Source organism: Dioscorea cayenensis, chromosome 4 (assembly GCF_009730915.1).
Source record: "Dioscorea cayenensis subsp. rotundata cultivar TDr96_F1 chromosome 4, TDr96_F1_v2_PseudoChromosome.rev07_lg8_w22 25.fasta, whole genome shotgun sequence".
In the NCBI taxonomy this organism is placed as follows: Eukaryota; Viridiplantae; Streptophyta; class Magnoliopsida; order Dioscoreales; family Dioscoreaceae; genus Dioscorea; species Dioscorea cayenensis.
In genome coordinates, this window is record NC_052474.1 from 15,390,946 (window position 1) to 15,407,863 (window position 16,918).

The 16,918-nt window shown below is 44.2% G+C and overlaps 1 non-coding gene across 1 annotated transcript; it reads right to left on the bottom strand.

Annotated features, from left to right (window-relative positions):
* Positions 1-1,522: 1,522 nt before the first annotated feature.
* LOC120259696 lies at positions 1,523-1,629 on the bottom strand. The gene has a single exon (XR_005536252.1). It is a non-coding gene; the product is annotated as a small nucleolar RNA R71 (small nucleolar RNA).
* Between the last annotated feature and the right edge of the window lie 15,289 nt (positions 1,630-16,918).

Sequence of the window (16,918 nt, forward strand, 5' to 3'; positions counted from 1 at the left end):
GATTCAGCCCCGATTTTAGTATTCTTTTCTCCATCTTTTCCCCAACTTGAGAGAGGGCTTCGGCTAGGGTTTTGAGAGGTATTGGTTAAGGCTTTGGAAAGGTTCTACGGCTCCGACATCGTCATTCCTTAGGAAGAAGGTTGGTAGGGGAGCTTCCGTCGAGGCGTATCCTATACCGGATGAGGGAATCCTTGGACGACGAGTAGAGGACTTTCCACAAGACCATCGATACGACCATCGAGGGGGTTTCTCTATGGATTCATTGCTTTTACATTCAATTTCTTTGATTGTACTTAGCTCCATGGAGTGCTAAACCCCTAGTGGGTACTTGGGTGATTGTGAACCCTAGGATGTATTCGTTTCTTTGAACTTCTTTATTATGCTTTCAATAAATTGATGTTTATTGTGAGTTCCAACCTTGAATGCTTGATTGTATGAACATTTCCCCTAGAGTGACACTAGGGTTGAGAGTTCTTATTGGTAACCTTGTGAGTGAGTGACACACCACGAGCGTTAGACAAAGCTAGGTTGGAGAGGGTGAGTCGAGAGGTACAGGAGCGTCCCGTTTCCCCTCCGACGTGATAGATTCTACCTCCGTTCCTTGAGTTCTTTGCGGCCATAATAAAGTGAATGGTCTAAGTGATGAACCTCCGCTGGGGCCTAGTTGCGCGTGCAATGGAGTGAAGCGTTGAGGGGATCTTAGTATCTAGGGCTTAATTGTGGCTAGGGACCTTCCGCCTGGACCAAAGGGTTAGGTCTATAATTAGGAAGCGATTTATCACTTGGAATCCCTAGAGCTCATTGCAACTTTATTCGAGTGCGAGGTTGAGAGGTTATTTAATCTCTCCTCCGGGACATGAATAGAGTTAGGCATAGTTGACCTTAGATTTGGGACTATGTATGTAAGGATTTCCATGACTCACCATTGCATTGATTAGGAAGCATAATAGAGAGTTCTTGCACTTGAAGCGATTATCCTAGGTGAAGCATCATCCGAGTACCCCATCTTTATCGATTGCCTTACCTCCTCCTTACTTTTGCTCTCTTACTTGTTGCTTTTAATTATTGAGAATTGAATCATTATCACACTTATCATGGTTGATACTCCACATAGCTAAGAATCGAATTAAGTGTCTTTACTCCCTACTCCCTGTGGATTCTACCCCGTCCACCCGAGATTATTACTTCGACAACCCGTGCACTTGCGGGATATATGTAAGGGGACCTTGTCAAAAACTTTGAGCTGAAGTCGGCATTCATCAACATGTTGCAGCAATCCGCACAGTTCAATGGTTTGGCCGATGAGGATCCAAACATTCATATAGAGAACTTTCTCGAGGTGTGTGATATGTTGAAGATAAATGGGGTGATGGATGATGCCATCAAGTTGAGAGCCTTCCCATTTTCTTTGAAGGGGAGAGCGAAGCAATGGCTACACTCATTACCTAGAGCCTCTATTACCACATGGGAGGAGATGGTAGAAGCTTTTCTTGCATGATATTTCCCTCCCAGAAAATCCGCAAAGCTTAGGAATGAGATCTCATCCTTTGTACAATTGGAATTAGAGTCTCTATTTGAGACGTGGGAAAGGTTCAAGGAGCTCCTGAGAAAGTGCTCGCAACATGGAGGTGGCCGGTTTCCATGAGAAGGTGGCCGGTTTCCATGAGGTAGATGCAGTGACTTCGTTGCTGGCTCAAGTGGAATCATTGAGTAAGAAGTTAGATCTTCTAACTCTGAATAGAGTGGCAGCCGTGATTACTTACACCAGGTGTGGTGGAGGACATGCTCCCTCCGATTGCCCGATCTCTATTGGTGATGCATTTCGGTTGAGAACGTCGATTTTGTTGGTAATGGCATGAGGAATCAAGGAAACCCATACAACAATACCTACAATTCGGGTTGGAAGAGTCATCCCAATTTCTTGTGGAGCAACCAAGGTCCATAGAAGGCCATAGGGCCACCGGGTTTCCAAGAACAAGCCCCAAACATGGAGAACTGAGTTTCAGGTTTGGAGACCCGAATGAACTATTTGGAGAATGCCTTAACTAGGTTTGTACAATCATCTGATACAAGGTTCCAATCAGTTGAGGCTACACTTCGCAACCACACCGTCTCTTTGCATAATCTTGAGAATCATGTGGGGCAAATTGTGAAGTCTCTATCAGAGAGACCATAAGGAAGCTTGCCAAGCAATACCAAGACCAATCCTAGAGAGCATGTGAAGGCAATCACTTTGAGAAGTGGTCGTGAGGTCGAAGGTAGGCTTCCGAGTGAGAATCCAAATAATCACACACCTGAGGTTATAGAGGTAGAGGAAAGAGCAAGCAAAGAGAAGGAATTGGCACCCCAACCTTTCAAGCCAAGAATCCCTTATACCTCCAGATTGAAGAATAACCAAGGGGATGAACAGTACAATAAGTTCCTGAGTTTGTTCAAAGAACTCCACATCAATAATCCTTTTGTTGAGGCATTGGCTCAAATGCCTAAGTATGCAAAATTCTTGAAATATTTGTTGACCAACAAGAGGAAGTTGGAGGACAGTGCTTCAGTGATCTTAGATGCTTCTTGCTCGGCGGTGTTGCAAAAGAATATGCCAAACAAGAAGAAAGACCCGGGAAGCTTCGTCATTCCATGTAACATAGGCAATTTGGGTGAAGAAATGGCATTGGCGGATTGAACAGTGAAACATCCAAGGGGTATCATTGAAGATGGGCTTGTCAAGGTGGACAAGTACATATTTCTTGTAGACTTTGGGGTACTAGATGTTGATGAGGATGCGGATGTATCCTTGATACTTGGGAGGCCATTTTTTCTGAGTTCCAAAGCCTTGATTGACATGGACGGCGGAGAGTTAACATTGAGAGTTGGAGATGACAAGCTCACATACCGCCTTGCTGAAGCCATGAGGCATTCTCTTGATTTCGATGATACTTTGTATTTTTTAGACACTACTGTTGAGATTGTTGATGAATATATGCAGGAAATGTTCAATCCAGACCCGTATGAGGGTCTGTTCAACCAAGAGGAGGATAATGAAGAACTAATGATGCTTGGTTCGACAGAAGAACTACCATCTACCCCGGGGATTTTGAGGAAGGTGCTCCGAAAGATGAAGAGGGCTAGGAGATGCCACCGAAAATGCTCCAAGGCTGTTGGAGACGTGCGTGAACCAAAGAAGTTGGTTAAACCATTATTAGGTGGTCCCAAGCCCGATAATTCACCCTCTACCATCAAGAGATTTTGCTCGTCGTGCTTCCAATTCATAGGTAAGATGGCATCCATTATCTGTGAGCCCCCGTGAGGTAAAACAAGGTACGTCAAGCTAAGTGACGTTAAACAAGCGCTTCTTGGAAGGCAACCCAAGTGTTTACTGTTTTCTTAATTTGGTAGTTTAGTGTGAGGATGAATAAAGTGTTGAGTGTTGGTGTCTTGATGTTTATATACTTATGCTGCAATTTTATTGTGGGTTTTGAATTGTCATCATGTGTTTTCAGGTGGATTTGGTGAAGTTGGGTCATTTGAGCTATTTCTCATATTTTTTATTGGCAAAATTTGCATATTAGGCTAAGCTCTGAGTGTGTAAACATGTTCAGAAAATTTTCTACAGAGCCTGCAGAATTTTCAAAGTCATCCAGAGAAAACACATGGGCGTGTGGAATTTTCGCAGGCCCGTGAATTTGCATTGCGAGCTCATCCAAAGAGGCACAGGGGCGTGGACTCGCCCCTGTGAATGACCATGCGATTCTCGCACGCCCATGGGTACTTTCCTCATGACCGTGTGAATTCCTGTAGAGATTGGCAGAATACCCGAGATCACACAGGGGCGTGGACTCGCCCCTGTGGGTGACCTTATGAAAATAGTACGGGCGTGGGTAATTTTCACATGCCCGTGTGAATCTCTACAAAGGAGCTCTCTCAATCTCGAGGAGACACAGGGGCGTGCGCTTGCCCCTGTGAGTTGGGCCAGTGAATGTCCACGCCCATGCTGAGTTTCCGCACGGATGTGCGAAACACTTAGGAATTTTTATCGGATGTCCAGAGCAGCCACAGGGGCGTGCGGCTGCCCCTGTGAGTCGGGCGCACGGGCGTGGGTATATTTCGGATGCCCGTGCAAGAGCATTCAGAGGCAATGAATGTTTTCCCGAGATTGCACAGGGGCGTACATCTGCCCCTGTGAGGTTTTCCTATGGAGACGCACATGCGTGGGTGATTTCTGCATGCCCGTGCTGATCTACAGAACGCTAAGAGGCGCCAGTCCTCTTAAAAGGATTATCGTTTCTCTTCACCTTTATATCCTCCATTTGTCTGAGAGCACTCATATATTGTTTCCTGACCTCGTATCGCCAACTTGGAAGGGTTTTGCTTGGTTTTGCGGCCATTTTCAAAGCTTTCTCATCTCAACTCGACGGTAAGCCCTATCTTTGATTTCCTTCACAATTTCATGATTTTCATTAATGAAACTAGTTAATAATGCTTCATTTCTTCAATTAGAATGTTAATTTATATTTAGAATGAAGTAGAAGCATTATAATGGTGCATTTGTAGAGTTTGAACCGTGGCCGTGCGTTTGTTCACGCCCCGTGGATCCATATGGCCGTGCAGAAATTCTGCACGACCGTGTGGATTTCTATAGCTATGTTTAATTAACTTGTTTGATCGATTCACTTTCAATTTTTGCAGATTATGGCACCTCGGTCAAAAAAGCAAGCTGATAAGCGACCGCGAGAGTCGTCTCCTGAGTCCGAAAGCATGAGATTCACCATCACCGAGCACCATGATCGGTTCGAGCATTTGTCGAGACTTTTGTTCAGACAGACTCGATTCTTAGACACGAGCATACTGAGAGATTTATAGCAGGGAGATGAGTTCACCGATGAGGTTGAGGATCTCGTATCGGTGGGGGGTTGGAGGAAGTTGTTGCCAATTAGAGAGCCAGCAATCCGGTAGCTTACACTGGAGGTTCTGTCATCCTTCGATTTTCGACAGATCCTATGCGAGATTCGGCGACCTCGACACTGTTTAGTTCAGAGTACTTGGACACCACTATAGTCTGAGTATCACTCAGTTTTCAGTTCGGCTCGGCTTATACAAGGAGGCTTTACAGATACTGAGGAGTATGCTCATTTACCGATAGATTATCCTGGAGCCCTGACCCCACAGAGAGCTTACAGAGTATTATGTGGTCAGGGCCAGTATGAGCCGGGGGTGTCTAAGGCCACGTGCCTTTCCCGAATTGTGTACCGATTTCTACATGCCATCATAAGCAGGTCGGTGAATGGCCGTGGTGATGGTACTGGTGTTCTGAGCCAGCAGGAGATTTCGTACTTGTACTCGATGATGCAGTGCATACCGATCCATCTAGGGCACATCGTTGCTAAGTACATTCGACATCAGGGCCACTATGCTTGATTGGGAGCGATCTTCTTCCGGCCAAGAGGACGGGTATACCTGTGCCCCTGAGCCTGGAGACGTGAGATTGATGGCCATGGTTCGCAGGGTTCACATGGGGGTTTATGCTCTTTTTCTACCGGCCCTAGAGATAGTCAAGGAGGATGGTGATGATGCTCGAGGCTTCCCAACCTACCCGCGAGCCTCAGTCAGCACCTATGGAAACCGAGGCGCCTCCGGTGAGAGACGACCCATCCCCCTTGTGCATGTTTTCACTATCTCGAGCCCATGATCATTTTGAGAGGCTCGAGAGCACTGTGGGGGTGATACGGATTGAGGTAGTAGAGGCCCGAGTAGAGATTGCTGATATTAGGGCTGCGCAGGCCGCACAGTATACGGAGTTTATGGCACATTTTGACACATTACAACAGATCTTAGAGCGAGACGTTGGCTCATCATTTGTCTTGCGGCCGAGGACTCCTTAGGCTCCCTCGGCTTCTCTAGCACCTCCATCCCCTATTCCAACACCAGTTGACCCATCATGTACTTCATCACCAGCAGCAGTAGCAGTAGAGCCAGAGGACGATATCGACACTTGATTTTATTTTTCTCGTGCTTTACTTCCGTATTTTATTTTGGACTTGTATACTCAGAAAGGACTTTTCTTCTGAGTTTATTTTCATTTTGTATCTTGAGTTATATTCATTATCGCATCTTTTATATACTCGAGTTATGTTTGTTTTAATTGAGCTTCATTGAACCCCCTCGTGTATGCGTGTAGATGGTCTTGTCATCATGGGAATTGAAACTTTGTCATGGGCATGACCAAGGTATTTCAGCACTTGGCCGTGTGAGCTTCACAACCCATTGGAACAACATTCCCAAGGAATAAGCTCCATCAAATGCAACACTAGGAGTCAGTTGAGTATTGTTTTGATTGCTTCTCCCACATCTGAATTTAATTGATTTACATTATGAATGAGCTTGCATGTGTACATTGGGGACAATGTACAACTTAAGTGTGGGGGGGGGGGGAGTTTAATAGTGCACGCATCTCTTTTATTGTAGTTTTGATTAATATACATGCTCACATAGTCAATGGTGGTTCACCTTAGTTGCATTGATTATATTCTTGAATTTAGGAGATTTTTTAACATTGAATGTTTTCATGATCTAGTTTTTGCTTGAATTTCTAGGAATTTTTGCCAGATTGACACTTGTTGCACTACTCACTCTTTGAACTCTTTTGGAAACTCATGTTTGATGTATAAGGGACTAGTTATAGTTGCTTTCTTGTATTAATTCTGAAAAAAAAATAAAAAATAAAAAAATTAAAAAAAATGAAAAGAAGGAACAAAATAGTTTTATTGTTTATTTATGCTTGTCGGACGAAAATAGCTACCACCTATGAAGTTTGAAACTACTCTCATAAGTTGGATACTAGTTATGCCCTAATGAGAGAAAAAGCTATCTCATAGGATGAGTGAAAGCTACCACTCCGGTAGAAAAAGCTACCACTTCAAAAGTGTGAAAGTCACCTTAGCGGCCGCTTTGGAAAGGGCTACCTTAGAGGATGTGTGAAGCTACTACCATTTTTGAAATTTTTGTTACTTTTGGTAGATAAATAAGTCCCTTGTAATTAGAGCAGTGAGGAGTATACTTTGGGTTGTTTTGAGTGAGTTCACACACTTACATGATTTCTGGTTTGTTGTCCCTTTTTGATTCAAGTTTTCAGCTAGAGCATTGATTTTTCGTATTTAGTGTGGAAATTTTCCTTGTAGAATGCTCTCTTTGTATGCTTTGGTAAACCTAAGGCCAAGCGCTTCTGATGTTTCCTTCATCTATGCATATAATGTTTTAATCTTTGCTTGAGGACAATGACATGTCCGTATATGTGTGTCGAAGTAATAATCCCAGATGAGTGGGTATCATATCCACAGAGACTAGAGAATAAAGACACATAAGTTGTTTCTTAACTAAATGTGGCAATGAATAGTGATAAGTGCGATAAAATATGAAATAACAAAAATAAAAGCAACAAGATAGAGAGCACAAGTAAAGAGAAGGTAAGGCAATCGATAAAAATGGGGTAACCGGACATTGATCCACCTAGGACAATCATTTCAAGTGCAAGAACCATCCATTATACTTCCTAATTGATGCAACAATGAGTCATGGAAATCCTTAATTACATGATCCCAAATCTAAGGTCAATCATTCCTAACTCTATACATGTCCCGGAGGAGAGATTGAATAACCTCTCAACATCGCACTCGCATAGAATAGCAATGAGCTCTATTGATTCCAAGTGATTAACCCTATTCCTATGTATAGACCTAACCTTTTGGTCAAGGTGGAAGATCCCTAGCCACAATTAAGCCTTAAGTGCTAAAATCACGTCAACGCTTCACTCCGTTGCACTCGCAACTAAGCCACAGCGGAAGGTAATCCCTTAGCCCATTCACTCTACTATGGCCGCAAAGAACTCTTGGAATGTAGAGGTAGGATAGATCACACCGGAGGGGAAAGGGGACGCTCCTCTACCTCTCGACTCACCCTCTCAACCCTTTCTAATATAGCTTTGTCTAACTCTCATGGTGTGTCACTCACTCACAAGAGTTACCAAGAAGAACTCTTAACCCTAGTGTCACTCTAGGGGAGTATTCATACAATCAAGTCTCCAAGATTGGAACTCACAATAAACATCAATTAATTGAAAGCATAATAAAGAGACTCAATGAAATGAATACATCCTAGGGTTCACAAATACCCAAGTACCACCTAGGGATTTAGCTCTCCATGGAGCTAGATACAATCAATGAAATCGAATGTAAAACAAAGCGTCTATAGAAAACTCCCTCGTTAGTCTTGGCGATGGTCTTGTGGAGAGTCCTCTACTCGTCGAAAGTGTCGCTTTGTCCGGCCTAGGATACACCTTACCGGATCGGTGCCGACGAAAGCTCTCCCACTAACCTTCTTCCAAACGATGCGCGATGTCGGAGCTGTAGAACCTCTCCACCCTAGCCAATACCGATTGGCTAGGGCTTTGGAAAGGTTCTACAGCTCCGACATCGCGCACCATTTGGAAGAAGGCTAGTAGGAGAGCTTTCGTCGGCACTAATCCGACGAGGTGTATCCTAGGCCGGACAAAGGGACCATTGCGATGAGTAGAGGACTCTCCACAAGACCATCGCCAAGACTAACAAGGGAGTTTTCTATGGACGCTTTGTTTTTACATTCGATTTTCATTGATTGTATCTAGCTCCATGGAGAGCTAAAACCCCTAGGTGGTACTTGGGTATTTGTGAACCCTAGGATGTATTCATTTCATTGAATCTCTTTATTATGCTTTCAATTAATTGATGTTTATTGTGAGTTCCAATTTTGGAGACTTGATTGTATGAATACTCCCCTAGAGTGACACTAGGGTTGAGAGTTCTTCTTGGTAACTCTTGTGAGTGAGTGACACACCATGAGAGTTAGACAAAGCTAGATTGGAGAGGGTTGAGAGGGTCAGTCGAGAGGATGTGTCGAGAGATAGCGGAGCGTCCCCTTTTCGCTCCGGTGTGATCTATCCTACCTCCACGTTCCAAGAGTTCTTTGCGGCCATAGTAGAGTGAATGGGCTAAGGGATGACCTTCCGCTGGGGGCTTAGTTACGAGTGTAACGGAGTGAAGCGTTGAAGTGATTTTAGCACCTAAGGCTTAATTGTGGCTAGGGATCTTCCACCTGGACCAAAGGGTTAGGTCTATACATAGGAATAGGGTTTATCACTTGGAATCTCTAGAGCTCATTGCATTTCTATGCATGTGCGAGGTTGACAGGATATTCAATCTCTCCTCCGGGACATGTATAGAGTTAGGTATGGTTGACCTTAGATTTGGGATCGTGTATTTAAGTATTTCCATGACTCATTGTTGCATCAATTATGAAGTATAATCGATGGTTCTTGCACTTAAAACGATTGTCCTAGGCGGATCAATGTCCGGGTACCCTATCGTTATCGATTGCCTTACCTTCTTCTTTACCTGTGCTCTCTATCTTATTGCTTTTATTTTTTGTTATTTCATCTTTTCTCACATTTATCACTATTCGTCTTCCATATTAGTTAAAAAACAACTTTAGTGTCTTTATTCCCTACTCTCTGTGGATACGATACCCACTCATCTGGGATTATTACTTCGACACCCGTGTTCTTGCGGTTTACACACATTTATGGATGTGTCATTGGTTTAGAGGAGAAGGTACTACCTACTCTAGGGATCTTGAAAACTATGCTCCAGAAGATGAAGCGAGCGAGAAGACATCACAAGAAATACCTCAAGGCTGTTGCGGATGTGGATGAAAGGAACAAGGGTGACAAGCCCTCAAGTGGTAACATGCTTGACAACTTCCCCTCTACTTTCAAGAGGTTATGTTCATCATGATATCAAATCGTGGGTAAGAGGGAAACCTTCATCTATGAGCCCCCGTGAGGTAAGACAAGGTACGTCAAGCTTAGTGATGTTAAACAAGCGCTTCTTTAGAGGCTACTTAAGTCTTTACTGTTTTCTAGTTTTTAGTTTAGTGTTTGCATGAATAATGTTCTGAGTGTTGGTGTCCTAATTTTGAGATGCTATTATTCTGATTTTGTCGTGGATCTTTGGTGAACAAGCTTGTTTAAATGAGTATGGCGAAGTTTTTGGTCATTTGAGCATGTGGTGCATTTTTCTCTGGTGTATTTGCATGATGAAAGCAGGCTCTTTGTGTTTTTATATGTTTAGGAATTTTCTGCAGAACCTGTAGAGTTATCTAAGGTATCCAAAGAAAACGTATGAGCATGTGGAAATTTCCACACGCCTGTGGGTCTCTACTGAGAGCTCATCCAGAGAAGGTACAGGGGTGTGGACTCGCCCCTGTGAACTACCTTGTGAGCTTCACACGCCCTTGGGTAATTTCTGCACGTGCGTGTATCTTCATACAAAGACTTAGGGATGTTTCCCGAGAAGACACGGGAGCGTGAACTTGCCCCTGTGGATAACCTGTGATAAAAACACGGGCGGGGATAATTTTTGCACTCCCATGTGTATCTTTGCAGAAGAGCTCTCTTTCATCCAGAGAAGACATAGGGGAGTGTGAGTGCCCCTGTGAACTGGCCGTATACAAGTCCACACCCGTGGGGAATTTTTGCACGGGCGTGTGAAACACCTAGAGTTTTCTCGAGTTGGACACAGAAGCCACAGGGCGTGGGTGTGCCCCTGTGAGTCGGGCGCACGGGCATGGGTAATTTCTGCACGCCTGTGTGGTTGCATCGAGAGGGACTTAAGTTTTCCTGAGAGCACAGAGGAGCGTGCATTTGCCATTCTGAGTCTATCCTGTAGTGTCACACGGGCGTGGGTAATTTCCACATGTCCATGTGGATGCGCAGAATTCTAAGAGACACGAATTTTTCTTTAAAATATCTCTGAGATTTTTGTCCATTACACCTTCAATCACTCATATGGCATTCTTCATCAGTTGCCTGACCTCGCATTGCTGGGTTATAGGGTTTTTATTCAATTTCCACACCGATTTCAAAGTTTACATACTCATTTCATCAGTAAACATTTTACCCGCTCTCTTATTCGCTATTTCTTGTTTTTTATTGGATTAAAACTGGTAGTATGGTGGGATTTTCACTCTAGAATGGCTTATGCATGTTTGGAAACAGTTTAGACATGGGTTTAAGTTGTATTTTGGGAATATTGACATGCACACGTGCGATTTTCATGCCCCGCAGATCCACACGGGCGTGGGGAATTTCCACATGACCGTGTGGAATTCTGCAGTACTATTTCTTGAGTTGCTTTGATTGTTTCTTCATCAATTATTGTAGGTATGGCACCGTGTTCGAAGAAGCAAGAGGGTAAGCATCCTAGGGAGACTCCACCTGAGCTTGTACACATTGAATTCTCGAATACTGAGCATCAGGCTTGATTTAAGAGGTTATCGGGACTCAGTCTTGGATAGTCTCGCTTTGTGGATTTATGTGTGCTGAGAGAGATTCAGCTGGGTTATGAATTAGCCGATGAGATTGATGAGATGTTAGCAGTGAGAAGTTGGAGAAGATTATTATCAATCAGAGAGCCGACTATCCACGCATTGACACTAGAAGTGTTAGCATCCTTCGAGTTTAATCAGCCATATAGGAGATTCGACACTATTGATTCTATACAGTTCTGAGTATTCAGCCATCAGTTTTGCATGAGTGTCACTGAGTTCTCAGTTTGTATGAGCCTATATAATGAGACATACACAGATACAGAGGAGTATGGATGCTTGCCGATGGAATACCCTGCCACCTTGACCCCACAGCAAGCATACCCAGCTATTTTGAGCCGGCAGGATTGACTCTATTTATATTCTATGGTCCGAAATGTGTTGATTCACCTAGAGCATATAATGGCATACTTCTTGGTGCACTAGTGCCAGTTTGTGAGAGTGGGAGTTTTATTCCCTGGCCCCAACGTCACTAGACTCATCCTGGGGATAGTTTTTCTAGAGGCTATCTGAGGTGCCAAAAAGTCGGTCCCTCTTCTCCTGGACTTGATACGATTAGGATGATGGGATTAATGCGTAGAGTTAGACCTGGAGCATATATTCTGGCTACGGCTACTGACAAGGTCCCCTTGCGTATATCCCGCAAGTGCACGTGTTTGTCGAAGTAATAATCCCGGATGACCGGGTAACGAATCCACAGGGAGTAGGGAATAAAAACACTTAATCCGCTTCTTAGCAATGTGAAAGATCAGCAGTGATAAGTGTGACAATGATTCAATTCTCAAAAGTAAAAACAATAAGTAATAGAGCGCTAGTAAAAGAGGAGATAAGGCAATCGATAAAGATGGGGTACTCGAATAATGCTCCGCCTAGGACAATTGTTTCAAGTGCAAGAACCCTCTATTATGCTTCCAAATCAATGCAATGGTGAGTCCTGGAAATCCTTAAATACATAGTCCCAAATCTAAGGTCAACTATGCCTAACTCTATACATGTCCCAGAGGAAATATTAGATAACCTCTCAACCTAGCACTCGAATAGAGTTGCAATGAGCTCTAGAGATTCCAAGTGATAAATCTCTTCCTAATTATAGACCTAACCCTTTGGTCCAGGTGGAAGGTCCCTAACCACGATTAAGCCCCTAGATACTAAGATCACCACAACGCTTCACCCGTTGCACGCGCAACTATACCCCACGGAGGATCATCCCTTAGACCATTCACTCTATTATGGCCGCAAAGAACCTCGAGGAATGGAGATAGAATCTATCATGGCGGAGGGAAAGGGACGCTCTAGTACCTCTTGACTCACCCCTCTCAACCCTTCTCCAACATAGCTTTTGTTTAACGCCGTGGTGTGTCACTCACTCACAAGGTTACCAACAAGAACTCTCGAACCCTAGTGTCACTCTGGGGAAAATGTTCATACAATCAAGCATTCAAGGTTGGAACTCGTAACAAACATCAATTAATTGAAAACATAGTAGAGGTTCAATGAAACAAATACATCCTAGGGTTCACAAATACCGGCACCCACTAGGGGTTTAGCTCTCCATGGAGCTAAGTACAATCAAAGAAATAGAATGTAAAAAGCAATGAATCCATAGACAAACCCCTCGATAGTCATGCTCGATGGTCTTGTGGAAAGTCTCACCTGCGTCTTCAAGGAGTTCCCTTGTCCCAGATAGGATACACCTCGACGGAAGCTCCCCACCAACCTTCTTCTAAAGGAATGACTATGTTGGAGCCAGAGAACCTCTCCAAACTTTAGCTAATACCTCTCAAAACCCTAGCCGAAAACCCTCCTCTCAAGTCGAAAAGATGGAGAAAAGAATGTCGAAATCGGGCTGAATCGGCTTTTAAATAGAGTCGAATCAGAATCCACATGCCCTCAGGAATTTCCACACGCCACGGGTAAATTTTCTACTGCATGTGGATTCTCCTCGAACCGGATTTTCGGCCTCACTGCCGCACAGGAGCCATGCTGCTTTTGTTCTTTAACGACGTGATAAATTGCGGAGATCATGTTCTATGTGCATAAGTCAGGTCACGCAGGTGATCAGCCAGCCTCCATATCGGTTGGGCTTCTTAATAACTGATGACACTTTGCAGCATTCACACCCTATTTGAGTTCGCTGGGCTTAATCTCTAGCAAGATTTCATGCTAACTCGCATTTAGGAACCACATTGTTTCTTTCTCACTTCGCGTTACCCGACCCCTGCTCAAGCATGTAAACATAAACAGATATTATCGAAACTCCAGAGCGCAATGCTCAACCTGATAAGTGTTTCAGTGATACGAATGGCCATCTCTTTTCCTTATGTCGAGCATTACTTTTCTCGTGTTTTTACATTAGTACGTAAGCTTTTTATGTTACTTTTTACGCTGTGTAGGGTGGGAGGTTTGAGTATGAAGGAAAATAGGCCAATGTGGATCATAATGCACCTATTTTGGAGGAGATCTCGCTAAAGTTCAAACGCCAAGACACAGTCAAGTGTGAGATGCTAGAGTGTGCTGCTAATCCTCAAGATTCGAAAGTGAGCACATCCATTTGGAGGCACAAAGGGCCACACTCCGAAAGCATTCCACTAATGCATATAAGCACAAGAGCTCCACCAACATATATATAATTGAAGAAGCAAGTGATTCACAACGTGAACGTGTAGCCCGCTATGCTATCTCGAGGAAAAGTATGGAATCGGGAAGTTATTCAAAGTCGAGGACCCGTGAGCGTAGGCAGTCTAAACAACGAAAGGGGCATCGTAGAAAGCATCGCTCACGACCGCCAGAGACTGGAGAAACGATCCAGACGGGCGCAGGAAACTTTATCCACGCCGTGGAAATTCCGCGACCGGCGCTGTGATATCGCCCACGCCCTGGGAGAGTTGCGATTCCAAATTTCATAAAGCCGATTTAACCACGATTTTGGTATCTCTTCTCCATCTTTTCCCCAACTTACGAGGAGAGGGATTCGACTAGGGTTTCGAGGGTATTGGGCCAAGGTTTTGGAGAGGTTCTCATGGCTCGGCATCGCGATTCCATTAGGAAGAAGGTCTGCTGGTGAGCTCGATCGAGGCAGCATCTCATATCTGACAAAAGAATCCTTGGACCATCTATGCAGGACTCTTCCACGCGACCATCTGGAACTAACGACCATCGAGGGGTTTCTATGGGATTCATTGCTTTTTACATTCGATTTCTTTGATTGTCACTTAGCTCCATGGAGAGCTGAAACCCCTAGTGGGTACTTGGTGATTGTGAAACCCTAGGATGTATTCGCTTCATTGAACTTCTTTATTATGCTTTTCAATAAATTGATGTTTATCGTGAGTTCCAACCTGAATGCTTGATTGTATGAACATTTCCCCAGAGTGACACTAGGGTTAGAGAGTTCTTGTTGGTAACCTTGTGAGTGGAGTGACACACCACTGCAGCCGCTAGACAAAGCTAGGCTGGAGAGGGTCGAGAGGGTGAGTCGAGAGGTATGGAGTCCCCTTTCCGACGTGATAGATTCTACCTGCGTCCTCGAGTTCTTTTGCGCCACAATAGAGTGAATGGTCTAAGGATAAAACCTCCGAGCCTAGTTGCTGCTCGCAATGGAGTGAAGCGCTGAGGTGATCTTAGTATCTAGGGCTTAATTGTGGCTAGTGGACCTTCCGCCAGACTAAATGGTTAGGTCTAAATCTAGGAAGAGATTTATCACTTGAATCCCTAGAGCTCATTGCAACTCATGCTAGTGCGTAGGTGTTGAGATTGTTCGATTTCTCCTCCGGGACATGTATAGAGTTAGGCATAGTTGACCTTAGATTTGGGACTATGTAGTAAGGATTTCACCACTCACCATTGCATTGATTAGGGAAGCATAATAGAGAGTTCTTGCACTTGAAGCAATTATCCCAGGTGAAGCATCATCCGAGTACCCCATCTTTATCGCATTGCCTTGCCTCCTTACTTTTGCTCTCTTACTTGTTGCTTTTTAATTTCGAGAATTGAATCATTACCACACTTATCATTGTTGATACATCTACATAGCTAAGAATCGACTATGTCTTTACTCCTCACTCACTCGCGGATTCGACCCATGCCTCACTCGGATTATTACCGACAAACCCGCACTATGCGGGATATAGCCCAAGGGACCTTGTTTGCTTTTTGCGCGCTGTCGGTGAGCTAGCGCTTAGAGGTACTTTACACTCTTTGTTTTCTTAGCTATTTCACTCACCACATCTCTATTTCATATCTTCTTATTCTATCATCGTTCTGATTTTCTTTTTCCTTATTTTTGGTGCAGCCCAGTGTTATGACCCCGAGGGAATCCATCAATATTGATTGAAGGAGACCCCGAGCTTGAACGCGCACTAATTAAGCAGAAAAGGAATGAACCTCCCGTACACGCAATGTACACTCTCAATCCACCGATCGGAAGTAGAAGGATCCGAAAACACGGCGCATCAAATGGTGCCAACAACGAACACTATCCGAGACTATGCTGCACCTTCAAGGTTGGGGGCACAACGGCAGTAGATCGCTCGTAAGTCAGCGAGAGTCCCGAGCGCATGCTATTGTGCGCAGTGCATACGCCTCCCGCTGGAGCTGAAGCGCGCTGACGGGCGTGAAATTTCCACACGCCTCAGTGGATGCACACGTCATGTCAAAAGTCGCTTAGTTCTGCTTTGCAAAAGATGATGACTTTCTCTCCTCCCCACAAACCTTTTCACCGAAAAGCACTCTCACACACCACTCTCCGAGTCCATAGCGCCGGGCCAGTGGGATTATAGCGAAAGTTTTCCTACCGGCCTCTCTTCATTTTCTTACTTCCTCCGCGCCAAGAAATCCTTTTTCATCATCTCGTCAATTCATGATTTCTATGGATTAATCTGGTTAATAATGCTTCGCTTTCTTCAATTTGGAACAATGATTTTACGCTTTCTTCTTTCTTCTCTTCTTCTTTAGGAACGAGTTAGAAATATTATTGAGTTGTATTTTTGGATTGTTGTTGCGCGGGTCAGAAGGCCACGCCTCGAATCCACATTGCTAGTGAATTCCAACACCCAATCGCGTGATTTCAAAATATTGTTTTATCAACTTGTTTGACCAAATTTTGTTTAAATTTTGCGCATCATGGCACCTAGGTCAAAGAAGCAAGCCATGAGGCCACCCACATGAGCCATCCTCGAGCCCGATGTAATATGCAATTTGCGACTCTTAAACATCAGTCGAAAACATGAAGCCATTGTCGAGACCTCTTCTCATGACAACTCAACTTGACGCTACCACATCATGAGCTTCAAATAGTGATGAGTCGCCTTACAGATCGAGGACTAGTTCTCAAAAGCGGTGATGACAGCACTGTCGACCATTAGAGAACCAACCATCCGAGAGTTTACACCAGAGGTGCTCTCCTCGCTCGAGTTTGATAGACATATGCAGCTTCGGCCAGCTTGGGCACCATTCAGCTCGTAGTATTTGACGCCACCATAGCTTGAGCATTATGCGCTTTCTCTCGCATTAC